This window comes from Tupaia chinensis, unplaced genomic scaffold (assembly GCF_000334495.1).
Source record: "Tupaia chinensis unplaced genomic scaffold, TupChi_1.0 Scaffold146051_1, whole genome shotgun sequence".
Lineage (NCBI taxonomy): Eukaryota > Metazoa > Chordata > Mammalia > Scandentia > Tupaiidae > Tupaia > Tupaia belangeri.
In genome coordinates this window covers 26,760-41,337 of record NW_006205907.1, presented here as the reverse complement: position 1 = coordinate 41,337, position 14,578 = coordinate 26,760, and the positions used below count along the sequence as shown (strand labels likewise).

The window sequence follows — 14,578 nt, the reverse complement described above, 5'->3', positions numbered from 1 at the left end:
ATTCTCCTCTTGGGATCTTGGGTATGCATGCACATGCGCCCGGCGTGAGTTTTAAGTCACCGGGTCTGGGACGCGAACCGCGGTCGACTACGTGGGAGTCCAGCGACATAGCCATTACGCTAACTGCTGGTTCCCCGGGCAGGGATTTTTGACAGGATCATGCCACTGGGTCCTTCCTGACTCAGCCTCCTAGTCTGGATCACAGGTGTGTACCGCCCCACTTGGCCTGTTTAGGTTGGGCTGGGAACTGAATCTGGGCCTCCCACATGGTCCCAGCTTTGTAAAGTGGTGCCCTTCTGCTTGTGCTGCTGTAGCTGAGCCAATAACCTATTTAATGAGGAGTCTAGACAAGAAAGCCTGATTAAAGATGTTTAAGCTGAGAATAGGAGGAGAGTGGAGATGGTGATTATAGAAATACATTGTGAGGAATTTCTTTGTGAAGGAAAAATGGGAAATTCAGCTAGAAGGTATGCATGAGGTCAGTCAGTATTTTTGGAATGAATGATGCTAACGTGTGTTTGCGTGTTGGTGAGATCAATCCAATAGTGGATGGAAAACCTTGATAAGGCTGTAGGGATAAGATCTGCAACACAAATGTGTGTTGGGTGGGGGGAGTTGGCCTTGGATAGGAACTGTGATACCTTTTTTTTTTTTAATAGGATTTTGCCTTAGGGTACATGCACTCACTGGAGAAAGAGACAAACAGACAGTGAGAGGGAAAGTGAGAAATTACTCCCTGGGGGGATGGCCATGCTGCAATTCCTTCTCCATTCTCTTGGATTCTGGGGCACACACACACATGTGCCTGGTGTGATTTTCAAGTCACTGGGCCCAGGACTTAAACTGTAGTCAACCATGTAGTAATCCAGCAATGTAACCGCTATGTCATCTTCTGGTCCCAACAGTGATAACTTTCTACAGTTATTTATTGGAAGGCTAATACTGGAATGTTCAAGGACAAATTTATATTTCTGAGCAGAGGAATGGGTACGATTGAAGAGCAAGGTCTGGTGCTGTTGTGCTCTTGTTAAACACTATGCATTGGGAACCAAATCTCACATGACTGGACATGGTTTGAATCCTGGCCCTGGGCAGTTTGAAAAACACACTGAACATGTTTACACACATGCCCCAAATCTTTATAGGTAGCAAATGGAGGAAAAAGGATTGTGTCATGACCACATTGGGGGAGTACATTCTCTGACAATGTAGATTTTTCTAAAATAATAAAAACCTGTTCTTAAATTAAAAAAAAAAATTAAAGGGAAGCTTGCGGCCACTTACTTTGCAGCCATCTCATACTCAGAGGTGTGCCTAAGCACCTGTCAGGAGAAGTAGTAACTCTCATTTCATTTCCCTCCTCAGCTAGAGAGTAGCCAGTCCTCAACAGAATAAAGATGGAGATACTCTGCCCAGGGTCACATGAAGATCCTTTTTTAAAAAATGAAAAAACTTTTTTAAAAAAAAAAAAAAAAAAAAAAAAAAAAAAAAAAAGATTTTTGCTATAGGGCATATGTGCTTGCCAGAGACAGAAAGCGAGAAATCACCCCTCTGCCCCCCCGTCAGGAGGATGGCCATGCTGTAATCCCTTCTCCTCCATTCTCCTCTTGGGATTTTGGACATGCATGCACACATGCCTGGTGTGAGTTTCAAGCTGCTGGGTCTGGGACTTGAACCATGGTTGACTACGTGGGAGTCCAGCAACATAACCATTACACCATCTGCTGGTCCCTACATGAAGATCCTTAAAGGCTCCAAGTCTTGAAAGATTATTTAGTGCCCTAATTCCCATTTTAAATATGTATTTTATGACAAAATTCAATGATAAAGTTAAAATTTTGTTTTCAATTAAAAAATTCTCAGAAGTCACTTTCCCTCACTGGAGAGAGAGAGAGAGAGAGGGAGAGAGAGAGAGAGAGAGAGAGGAAGCAAGAAAGAAGCACCCTTGGTAGGACATGGTCACTCCACAATCTCTTCTCCATTTTTCCCTCCCTTTGGGAATTTTTGGTTTGTGTGCCTGGTATTTTTCTCAAGTCACCAAGTCTGGTTCTCTTGTTAAAATTATTCATTTTTATTTATTATTTTTAAAGAATTATTTTATTTAACTATTATTATATTTTTTCAATTAGACCAGAGAGTGACAGAGAGAGACACGTTAATTTAATTGATCTGGAGTGATATCCAGGAATCAAATCTGCTTTTTGGTAAACATCTCAGCCAGTTTTAATGCAGCTAGTTTTTGGATCCCACTTTGAAAAATACCATCCTAACTGCAGATATTTATTTATTTTTTTTTTTTTGGAGAGGTTTTTGCTACAGGGCATGTGAGCTCACCAGAAAGAGAGAGACAGAGAAATAGAAAGTGAGAAATCATCCCCCAAAGGGGATGGCCACACTGCAATCCCTACTTCTCCATTCTCCTCTCGGGATCTTGGGCATGCAAGCACACGTGCCCGGTGTGAGTTTAAGCCACTGGGTCCAGGACTTGAACCACAGTTGACTACAGGGGAGTCCAGTGATGTAGCCATTACACCATCTGCTGGTCCCAGTCTGGTATTCTTAACCCCATGGTTGGCCATGTGGGATCTAGCCACCTTAACCACTAGGCTACAGGCTGGCCCAGATTTAAATTTTTTTCAATGATGATTATTTTACTGTTCCTTTGAATATCAAGTGTAAGTACAGGTTGAGTCTTCCTTATCTGAAATGCTTGAGACCAGAAGTGTTTCAGATTTTAAATATTTATAAATTTTGGCATATTCATATATACATAATAAGATACTTTTGAGATGGGACCCAAGACTAAACACAAAATTCATTTGTGTTTCATACACACCTTATACATACAGCCTAAATGTAACTTTATACAATATTTTGAATAATATGCATAGAACAAAGTTCATTTATGTTAAACTATCAGCAGAGATTTCACTATCAGCCATCCATGTGGCTGGGAGGGTCTTTTTTTTTTTACTCCTTGGGACTGCTGAATAAACTGTGTTTTGCACCAGCATTTACTTATTTGCACCTGCATTTAGACTGCCACCCGTCATGAGGTCAGATGTGGTTTTCCACTTGTGACATCATGTTGGCTCTCAAAAAGTTTCAGATTTTGTAGCATTTTGGATTTTAGATTTTCAAATTAGAGATGCTCAACCTGTATCAAATGTTTCCAGTGATCTCTTCCTCATTGTTGGGGGACATGCTGGGGGTCTTCCCTGCTAATGAACTAAGTACTTGCTTAGTCTGCATTCAGGTTAACCTAGCACTAATTCCTGTGATGAGGAGGATATAGAGCAAGCCTAATCTGTCCTTTAGATTTTTATCACTCCCAATTCATTACCAGGTACTGGAGCTACTGTAGGTGTACAAGGAAATCTAGTATAACCTGGGCACTATGTTCAGCATCCACATCTGCCACCTGGGAACAAAGAGGTGCCACAAGGCTGGGACAGGCCTCTTACACTAAGTCACTCATGACAGCAGGGAACCTATTTGAGTGCTTCATTACAGGGCATAAAAAGTGGGTATTTATTGAAAGGATGCTAGAGTGCTTCAAGGAATTGAAACAAGAGCTGACTCAGGAAGGACAGGTACCTGGGAGCCCTTAGCTGTATGGGAACCAGGCATTGTCCTTAAGGGCTCCTGATTCCTGATGCTCAACTCCTGCTGCTAACTCCAAGATGTCTGCCTCAACCCTCCTGCAGGAAGGGGGCAGGCAGAGGGTGATGTCCAGTGCTGACCCAAGAGGACTTTCCTAGGGCATGATCAGACAACCCAGCCCCACAAGCCAGGCAATGTGTACTGGGCCAAGACCAGCCCCACAAGCCAGGCAATGTGTATTGGGCCATGGCCAGTCCCACTGGGACTCAGGGACTGGGCTCTTCAAGAACACTCTCCTTGACTCTCAACCTCATTGCCTATCAAATGCAGATAATTTCTACTTCATGGGGATCCCATATAGATTAAATGAGATTTAAAAGATAGCAATGTGTAAAGAGCTAGGCCTGCCCTAAAGGCACTGTGAATATGGGTTACACCTAAATCTGAATTTTTTCTGGGACCAGGCCTAGGTCCAAGTTTGTACTGGAGGTGAAGGCCAGCCCCACCTGAGAACTATCAACAGATTTACCACATCCCATCACACCTCCACAGTCCCTGCAGCTTGTCAGTTCCCTAGGGAACACATTTACTGCTACCTGGGGCTCCAGTGCAGCAGACATTACTTGCTCCCTAGTACACAGGTGAGCACAGGCAAGAGTGGTCCTAACCATGTAGCATTACATCTGATGTCCTAGATGTAATGCTATATGGGAAAAGTATGCTATAGAATGGTGTGTGGAATACAGTCTCTGTGTATGTAAAATGTAGTTATAAAACATGCTTATGTATTCATAGAAAATTTATGGAAGAAAACACAAGAAATTGTTAACAGTGGTTATTACTAGTTCCACTGGATGATGAACAGGGAGGAAAGGGGACTTTTTATTTTTACTAATCATTATCATTTGAATATTTTTAAATCATGAGCATGTTGTTACATTGATAACAATATCCATTTAAAATAAAAAGATACAGAAAATAATTTAATATGTAGATATAGATAGATGATAAATGGAAATAGATATAGAGAAATGATATGAGCATAAAAAAGAATGGAGCTAGACAGTTATTGCTGTGCCTGGTTTCTTCACATGTGAAATGTACCTATTTCATGATTGTTGTTAGAGTTAAATGACTTCATACATTTGATCCCTCAAAACCATACCTGACATTCAATAAATGCTCAGTAAATATTCTCTTCTTTAGGATAATGTGGAGGAGGTGGAGAAAAACAAATTGGTTCAAAGTAATGATCTCTTCTGCCATCTAGTGGCCAGTGGGGTCACGGGCCATGCAGCAGCATCAATGCCAACAAACAGCAGGGGTTCACTTTGCATGTTTTCAATCTTCTTGGTAGAGGAGTGTATTAATTCAGGCCTTAGTGGGATGGAGGGATCTAGGAATTTTAAAAATAAAAAAGGGTTTAAAGAAAGAAACACATAACTTTATAAGTGGGTAGTTACATGGGACTTAGCTACTCTGCAGCTGTCTTTGATCTTGAATTCTCCTGATCCCCAGCGTTGACAGTGTCAAAGAAAAACAACAAATTAGTCCTTGGTTATTTTCAGGTCTCCTTCAATCTGTCAGGCCTCTTGGTTTCCTGTAATAGAACCAATTTTAGCCACTTTAAGCAGAAAAGGGATTTAAAATCGCTACTAAGTATCTCAAGGAAACCTCCAACAGTCCAGAGAATCTGGCTTGGGGGATAGGCAGCCAGAAATTGGTGCAATCCTGGATCCTGTGGGAACAGGTACAACTGAGGCCAAATATAGAACCATTCCACCATGATACCTATTACAGCTGCAAGTGAAAACTCAGTGTTTCTCAGCCATGATCTACCCTGTCACCAAACATAACTTTCACTGGACAGTTGTCCTCACTTGTTTTTTTTTTTTTTTTGTGCAGTTGTCCTCCTTTTTTTTTTTTTTTTTTTTTTTTCCTGATCCAAAGTCTTAATGGAGAATATCTTATTGGTGGAGCCCAGGGCTCTTGCCTCTCACCTAGACTGAGTTCTAGTTTCTACATTAGGGAAGCAAGGATTAACACAGGAACTGTCAAAAATTTAGAAGGACTGTTCAGAAGAGGCTGAATAGGGCAGGGAAAAAGGATGCTCTGTTTCTAGAGAGATCTTGAGCATGTGTACTTCAAGTCTCACATCTCTCCCCATGACCTGCCTATTTTAATAGGGGGTTTTAGATATGGCTCGGGCACTACTGGGAATCTAGGTCTGTCTAATTCAGTAGTCAGATTCCATATTAATTATTTAGGGGGCAGACCTTGGCAATACAAGATGTAAGGGTTTTGTTTGATTCTGGGAACTCCATGGGGGCAGGGACCCTGTCTGACTGGTTTATTGATCTATTCTACAGAAACTAACTCAGTGCCTCAATACATGAATGAAGGAATGATGGAATAAATGGATAAACCAATCTGGCCACTTTCCTTATGTAGTTGTAGATTTTCATGGAGGGCCTCTAACTTCAGGAGAAACCTAAGGGATCCTGTTTTGGGGATGTCTTGTCATATAAGGGAGCTCAAAAGAGAGGTAGCTCCACTCATTTCAAACTACAACTTCATGTAGAGTTTCTGACTTTCCTGTAGGAAATGATACTCCTCCACATTCAGTGTCTCCATTCAAAGGGAAAGGACAATTGAGTGTGGGCCACTGTCACCCTAGATATTTTCTTGAAACAATTCTGCACTCAGGAACTTTCTATGGGTAATAGATGAAAAATCCTGAAGTGGAATGGCTTGAGATTACAGGGTTTGGAGGCCTTTTGGAGTTGAATTTTTACATCCAGCAGGTGGCTCAGCCAGTGGCCTGACATTTACTTCTACTCATCAATGATGGCATGTTCCCATCTCAGGTTGTGACTTTTGAAAGGCACAGACCAGGAGAGGGAGCAAGTGTGCCTCTGCTGTGTTGGTACATGGTATTTCCTGTTTGTACTCTGCTCCTGCTCTGGAAAAATACCACTGTTCCTTAGCAACAGGGAAGCCAGTCATGCCCAAGCCCCGTGCTTCTATCACTCACCAACTCCAAGTGAGACATGAGATGAAAGCCTCCTTAAAATCATGTCTACTGTGAGCTTTGGAACTTACTGGCTACTGGAAATACAGCCTGAAATACTTCATCATTTTGGGGGTCCCAAAGACCACCTGCACCTTCAATGAATTTACTAGAAGGACTCAGGGGAACCCAAAAATGATAATGGTTGTACTCATGGCTAGGGTTATTGCAGCAAAAGAATATGCAGGGTGAATATAGGTAATGATTGAGTTCTGTATATTTCAATATTACAAAAAGTAAATTTCTAATGTTCTCATCACAAACAATGTTAAATATTTGAATTGGCAGATGTATTAGTTAGCTTAATATAATCTTTCCACATTGCATTAAAATATTGTAACAACATCTTTTAGTCCATAAATATATACACAACTACAATTTGTTACTATGTAATTTAAAAAGTGAACTGCAGTACTTCTAAAACAATAGTTTGTGTTTCATGGGTAAAAAAAGATATACAAGAAGATCTGTCAAAAAGTTTTTAAAAACCACATATGGTGGCACAGTGGTAAAATTAAATGTTCTGCAAGGTTGATCCACATGTCAAAGTTCTGGATTTGCATCCAGAAACCTCTCTGAATATGCTGGACATGCATATAGCCATGGTCTGGGGCTGGCTGAAGTTGGGGGCAGAGCGAGGCATCAGGGCTATATTGGGGTTGCTGCCTCTCTCTCTCTCTCTCTCTTTCACCTCTCTCTCTGTCTCACTTACCCATGGAAGATATAAATAAACTTAAAAAAAAAAGACACAGGTGGGGTTTGGAGATTCCAGTTACAGGCTTCCTTATGCTCTCTTCCTCCTGTGAGGGACACATCTAGCATACTTTCCCCCAGGAACAAAAATGCTTAATATGGGGCAAGCTTTTTGCCACAGAAAATTCACTTAGTGTCCAAGGTTTTTATTGGGGGCTGGTTACTAGGCACTCCCTGCCTGTAATGTTCCAAAATTTCTGACTGTCAGAAGGAAGGCAAGTGTTCAGCCTAAACTTCATTGTTTGTCCGAACTGGTTTGGCACAGAGAACTACCTTTATCAATTAGGGAACTTGTCAAATGCTATTCTTGTTTTCTATTGCTGCCGTAACAAACTATCACTAATGTAGAGGCTTAAATTATATAAATTTATCAACTTACAGTTCTGTGGATCAGAAGTCCAACATAGTCCAACATAGGTCTCATTTAAAGTGTTGGGAAGGCTGTGTTCCTTTCTGGAAGCTCTAGAGGTAAATCCATTTCCTGCTCATTCACATTGCTGACAGAATTTGGTTCTTTGGTGATATAGGACAGAGGTCCTTGTTTTCCTGCTGCCTGTAAACCAAGGGTTGTTTTCAATTTCTATTGGCTACCACATCCTTAGCTTTAGCTCTTTTCCTCCATCTTTAACCCAGAATGGTGAGTCATGTGCTTCTCAAGTCACAGCTCTCTGGTCACACCTGGAAAAAGGACCCACCTCAATTGGGACCACCTTGATAATTCCATGTAAAGTACTCATTATAGGGCAGGGCTGTTTCCTACCTGTTTTAGTCCTGATAGGAGCCAAGGTCAAGGAGACATTGTTCTCCTTGTTAGGTCCTGATGATTGTTAGTATAGACCTTGGCAGAAAATAGGTTCCAGTTTAAATTCTTACCTGTGTACCCAAAGCAAGTTATTTATTCTCTGTGATTCTCATTTCCTTATCTGCTCCTGGGTATAATACCACTATCTTACAGATTTAAATGAGAACATGCACATAATGCATGTGTACACCAATACCTTCCAGATCATGATAGCACACTAGGAGATGGAATATCTAGTGTGAATAAAAACAAGACGAAAATCTAGTTTTACATGAAGCTTCCTTTGGGGGGAAAAATTAGAGAAGAGGCAGAGTGGCTCACACTTAAGATCTACCTTGGTCTTTTTTTTCTCTCTTGAACTCATGTCTCTTTATTAAAAAACTTATTTCTATTACTTCCAGCAAAAGTGATATACTGTGAATTATTTATTATTTATTTGCTTTATTTTTTACTTTTGCTATAGGACATGTATGCTAGAGATAGACAGAGAAAGTGAGAAAGCACTCCCCAAAGGGGTGGCCACACCATAATCACTTCTCCATTCTCCTCTTGGAAATTGGGCATGCTTGCTTACATGTCTGGTATGTTTTTCAAGCTGCTGGGTCCAGGGCTTGAACTGCACAGTCAGCCAGTGGGACTCAGCCACCCCCACCATCACACCACTAGCTGGCCCAATACTGTGAATTATTAACCTTTGTTTTTCACCTCTTGCTCCAGCTTGCCCTTATACTACTGGCCCTGCTGAAGACATTGCACTGCAATGCTTCTGCTCCAGGATAGATTTATTTCAGTGGAAAGACAAATAGAATAAAAAAGCCCAAGATAAATTTTGAGTCATAAAAGAGACATCAGATAATCTCTGAGAAATTAGAATTGAAAGAAAGGCTTTTTGATTGTAAGATTTTAGATCTTTTGAATACCAAGAGATAAGGACTTGGTCTATTAACAGGCATAGATGAATATGTGGTTTGTCTAAGGGACTTCCAGCCATTTCAGAGTAAATAGTGATCTCACGCACTGAAGGGAGGGCTGAGAGGGAGACAGAGAGATACTGATATCATTCAAGGTCAGGGGACTTCAACCTCTATTTCAGACTACATTGAAGCCTTAAGTAAAATATCTCTTTATCTTGCTACTCTCTGGATTTGGGTTCCTTTTCATTTCCAAATATCATGGTGGTATGTCCTGGAAGGCCAGGAAGTTCACACAATTAACTTTTGGACCGGGCTTTGAGACGGAGGAAGAAAAGCGACTCTATGGTGTTCATAGAAGGCCTGGCACCAACTATCAGGATAGGCTTTGTTGAAAGCTTTACATAGAAGGCCTGGCACCAACTATCAGGATATCCTTTGTTGAAAGCTAAAGACCTTTTTAATTAAAGACTTGAGAGTTTTCCTGGTTTTAGTTCTCAGCAAACTACTTTAGGTCTTCTGAGAAAAATGACATGCCCTACTGGCATGGTGGTGACTATCAGTTGATGACTCCATTCTTCCAATTACTAGAACAGCCATAAGGTTTCCTTAAAGCTAGATGACAAAGTCTAGATCATAAGAGAATAAAATGGCCCAACACATCCAGAGACAGAGTTACTTGCTATGGGGTCAACTGTTCACTAAGAGACATTGGGTTCTTCTACTTCTTGTGGAAGGGTGCCTGGCCAGTGCAGTGAGCAAAGGATGTCAGGATTGCATTTCGAAGGCTTATAATTGGGAAGATCAAAATTTGTAAAAACTCAGTGATGGCCAATTCTCTCTGCTTGCAATTATTAACACTCCAGGGCTCTTAGCTTAACAACCCTCTTAATTTGGGGAGGACTCCTGTAACCACTGGAAAACACACACACACACATACACACACACAAATGCCCTGAGAGCACTATGTATCATGGTTAAAGCAACTTAATATTTTTTCTCCAGCTGGGCTGCATGGATGCACATCACAGGAAATCACAAGTCTCATTGAATTACAGGCAAATTGTAATGTATCAGGTGCTTTATGTGCATTTTTCAAGGGAGAGGAGCTGTAGAGTGATCCAATTTTCAGAGGGGCCTGAGACTTAAAATGTTTTTGTGCAGGTGGGAGTCCTGGATCTGTGGTTTATTAAGTGTGCACCCCATGAAAACTCATTTACAATTCCCATGTCATACTTTTCCTGCCCGTGGAGTGGAAAAAAAATAATACTTAGCACACAGCATTATCATGATTAATTAGAAGGTGCTTCGTAAATAAATTGAGTTTTAAATGAGATGTAGTCATGTGTTAGCCCTCTCACCCCTCAATAAATTGCTCTGTTAAGTAAGGGGAATTGATTGAAATTTGAGATATCAGAGATATATGTTTTCCAAAATTGTATATGTACGCAGTTTATGTGTGGCATAATAATGTGGTTAATCGTATATAGTTTCAAGGGGTCATTTTCATAGATTGTTTGGTATTGTGTGATTTAAAATAATGACTGTGATAATAACGATAATTTCTTGTACTTACACAGCCAGTAGTTTTCTCATTTATCTCATGGTTGTTGACAAAGCCCTCTTCTTACTCTTGTAAATGAAATGAAGCTATTGCTCGGTCTGCTCTGTTTGGTTGCCATGGTTTGAATTCGTTTCATAAGCTGTTGCTTGGCAATCCCACGCGTCAGCTGGCTCTTTTCCTCAGCACTCTCATCACATGCTGTCTGAAGTATAATGAGACTGAGGCTGGGCAAAGGAGGATGGCAGTCCCCAAACACTCTCTGTCTTCCCATGTAGCACTGTGTTACCATGATGGGCCAAGAACAGAAGAGGGGAGTGGTTACGAGTCCCATAGACCTGGGTTCAAATTCTAGCCTGGAATCTGACTTGGTATGTCCATTAGTCATTCACTTAGAAGCCCAAGTCTCAGTTTCCTCATGTATAAAGTGGAGGATGATAATACCCAGTTCCTGGAGGACTGTGAGGATTAGAGAAGATCCATTGAAAGCACCTGCACACACTAGGTGCTCAGTAGCTCTAATCTATGCTAATAAGGGCAGTGGGATCATCTCTTTCATGTTTTGTAGTAAAATACTCTGAAGTAGCAGCAGGTTTGGATTTAATTTGTATAGTTGTGGCCCACTTTCCTTTCTACATAGAGTGGGCCCACTGAAAATTTATAGAATAAAACAGAAATTTGTAAATAAACTCTCGTGACCAAGGAAAGGAACAAGGTGTTGTGATCAAAAGAAGATACATATGGACGCTGCAGACAGTAAATAACAATAGATGTCCACTTTAGGTAAGGGTTGGGTAGGTACTGCACTTTCAAAAGGTCTGGCATGTGAGAAGTCTGCCTCTACCCTAGATAAACATATGCCCATGGGCACTGGTATGCTGGGAAAATAGGTCTCAGGAAGAAAATGTCTGACTTATAGGATTTTCCCATTTCTAAATTATAAATACTATGGCCAATTTCAAGTTACCAATATGATGTCATTGAATGGAAGGTGGAGTAGGAAAGAGATGCCTATAGTTGGTTCTCAGGAGGCCATTGGAACCTGCTCCAGCACAGGATCCATTCCTAGGGGATAGCATTACTTTTTTTTTCTCATTGGTAGACATTTCAAATAAGCTAGTTTCTGTAGCTGTTGAGGGAAGGTTGTTCTTCTGACCCTTGATTTTCCTGAGTTGGAATGATATGGCTGAGAAAATACCCTCTGCACTGCCGGGCTGGCCCAGTCCACACCTCTATAGTCTGGCTCCAGTGCCCTTTCTGCCCCCAAGATCAGGACTTCATGACATGTGCAGGATCCATACTTGGGATCTAGAAATTACCTAAGTAAAAATCCTATTTGAGGCAGCATCTTCTTCCAAAGTTATCTTCTTTTATGTTTTTTACATAACCAAATTCAAACATACTGCCCTTGTCATAGTCTTTCAAATTCTTAGTCAGTGCAATAGTGCATAAAATCTTAGTATTTTTATATTAGTCACTAACCAGTTTTAAAATGAATCACCTTTTCAATTAATCTGTGCCATTATAAAGCTGCTTCATCTAATGTAACTTCAGTATAGTCTGATACTGATAGCTGGAGTAAGCAAATAGCTAGGTGTTCTGTTATGGACTGATAAATTTCAAGTGTCAGTGAGCGATGGTCATTCACAAGAATAGGCACAGTGACCAGATATTGGTGAAAATATGTTGTATGCATTTTACATTTTACTTGTTTCCTAATTTGTATTTACTTCCCACTCTGTATCTGACAATGTCCAGTTGAATGACTTCATTTCTAAAAAAAATGTATAATTTATATTTATTTATTTACATTCATTTACTATACCAGAAACAGTTGAATGACTTCTACAAATAGTGTGTCTCAAAATATAGTGTCCCCCTATGAATAAGCTGAAAAATACCAGGATGTTTAGGTTGTACAGGTAGCAGAAGATAAAATTAGATATAATACCCCAATATTTCCTAAAGAGGCTTGGCCCTGTTAACAGAAGATTTCTCTCTTTTATTTTATCTTTTTTGATTTTTAAAGAAATTTATTTTATTTGTTATTATAACATTTTAATATTATATTTAATCACATGTATCTTTATAGTGTATTAAATTTTTTCCAGCATGATTACCATGCATATCAGTCAAGACCAAGACATTACTATCCATATCATCATCATCAAATGGCTTTTCATTATTGTTTTCAGATTATTGTTATTTATTCTCACTATTTTTTTTAAAGATTCAACCACTACATTCAACCACTACATTTCATTTGGCTTGTAAAGAGAATTTACCCAACCTGAAATACTTCTCAGATCAGTCCAGCTGAGAATACTATACACATTATGATCAACAGGTAATAAACCATTTCTCGGGAACCAGCAGTTAGCGTAATGGCTATGTCACTGGATTCCCACGTAGTCGACTGCGGTTCGCATCCCGGACCTGGTAGCTTAGAACTCACGCTGGGCGTGTGTGTGTGCGTGCCCAAGATCCCGAGAGGAGAATGGAGGAGAAGGGATTGTGGCATGACCATCCCCCCTGGGGGGTGATTTCTCGCTTTCTGTCTCTATGTCTCTCTCTGTCTGGTGAGCGCACGCGCCCTATAGCGAAAATCTCTCAAAAAATAAAAAAAATAAAAAATAAACCATTTCTCTGTTCCACTAATGTCATGCCCCTCTATTTTTTCTCTTGCTATCCTTCTCTGTACTCTTCCCTTCTCCCCCCCATTCCACACTGTCTTCAGCATTCATAACTGTTTTCACTACTTTTATGTTCTCCAATATTTTTATCTCTACTATAAAGTGCAGATAGTCAGTATATATTAAGTGGATACATACAATATCTTTCTTTCATAGCCTGGCTTTCTTCACTCAGCAATAGATCTTCCATATTCAACCCCTTTCTATACAATGCCAAGGTCTTGTTTTTTATGGAATAGTATTCCAAAGAGTATATGTGCCACACTTTTTCCATCCATTCATCTGTTTGTGGACATTTGGGTTGGTTCCATGTCTTAGCAATCGTGAATAATACTGCAATAAACATTGATGCACAAGTGCTTTTGCGACTGAACATTCTCCTATCATTTGGGTAGATACCCAGAAGTGGGACTGCTGGATCAAATGGTAGTTCTATTTGTAGAACTTTGAGAAAACTCCATATTGTTTTCCACAGGGGCTGAACCAGTTTACATTCCCATCAACAGTGTAGGAGAGTTCCCCTTTCACCACATCCCCACCAATCCTTATCACTTTTTGTATTTTTAATCTTTGGCATTCTGACAGGGGTTAGGTTGTATCTCATTGTGGAATTAATCTGCATCTCCCTTATGATGAGGGATGTTGGACATTTCCTAATATGTTTTTTGGCTGTTCATATGTCTTCCTAAGAGAGATTTTTGCTCAGCTCATTTTCTCATCTTTCAATTGGGTTAGACATTTTTTTTGGGGGGGTGGGGGTAAGCCATTTGAGTTCCCTGTATATTCTGGTTATCAGTCCCTTGTCTGAGGCATATTTTACAAAAGTATTCTTGCATTCTGAGGGTTGTCGATTCACATTAATTACTGTGTCCTTTGCTGTGCAGAAATTTCTTTATCTGATATAATCCCACTTGTCTATTTTAGGGATTATTGCCTGGGCTTTGGGAGTCTTATTTGAGAAGTGTTTTCCTACCCCAATGTCTCCCAGAGTTTCCCCACTATTTTCCACCAGTAGTTTTATAGTTTGAGGCCTGAGGTTTAAATCTTTGATCCATTTTGAGATGATTTTTGCTAATGGTGAAAGATGGGGATTCAGCTTCATCTTTCTGTAGGTGGATACTCAGTTTTTACAGTATGATTTGCTTAAAAGGTTTTCCTTTTCCCAATGGATCGATTGGTATTCTT

The 14,578-nt window shown here is 40.2% G+C and overlaps 1 long non-coding RNA gene across 1 annotated transcript; it reads right to left on the bottom strand.

Annotated features, from left to right (window-relative positions):
* Positions 1 to 5,061: 5,061 nt before the first annotated feature.
* On the bottom strand, positions 5,062 to 10,795 carry LOC102477457 (uncharacterized). Its single transcript, XR_337441.1, has 3 exons — positions 10,716 to 10,795; positions 7,806 to 7,979; positions 5,062 to 5,203 (listed from the first exon to the last, which is right to left on the bottom strand). It is a non-coding gene; the product is annotated as an uncharacterized LOC102477457 (long non-coding RNA).
* Positions 10,796 to 14,578: the final 3,783 nt, after the last annotated feature.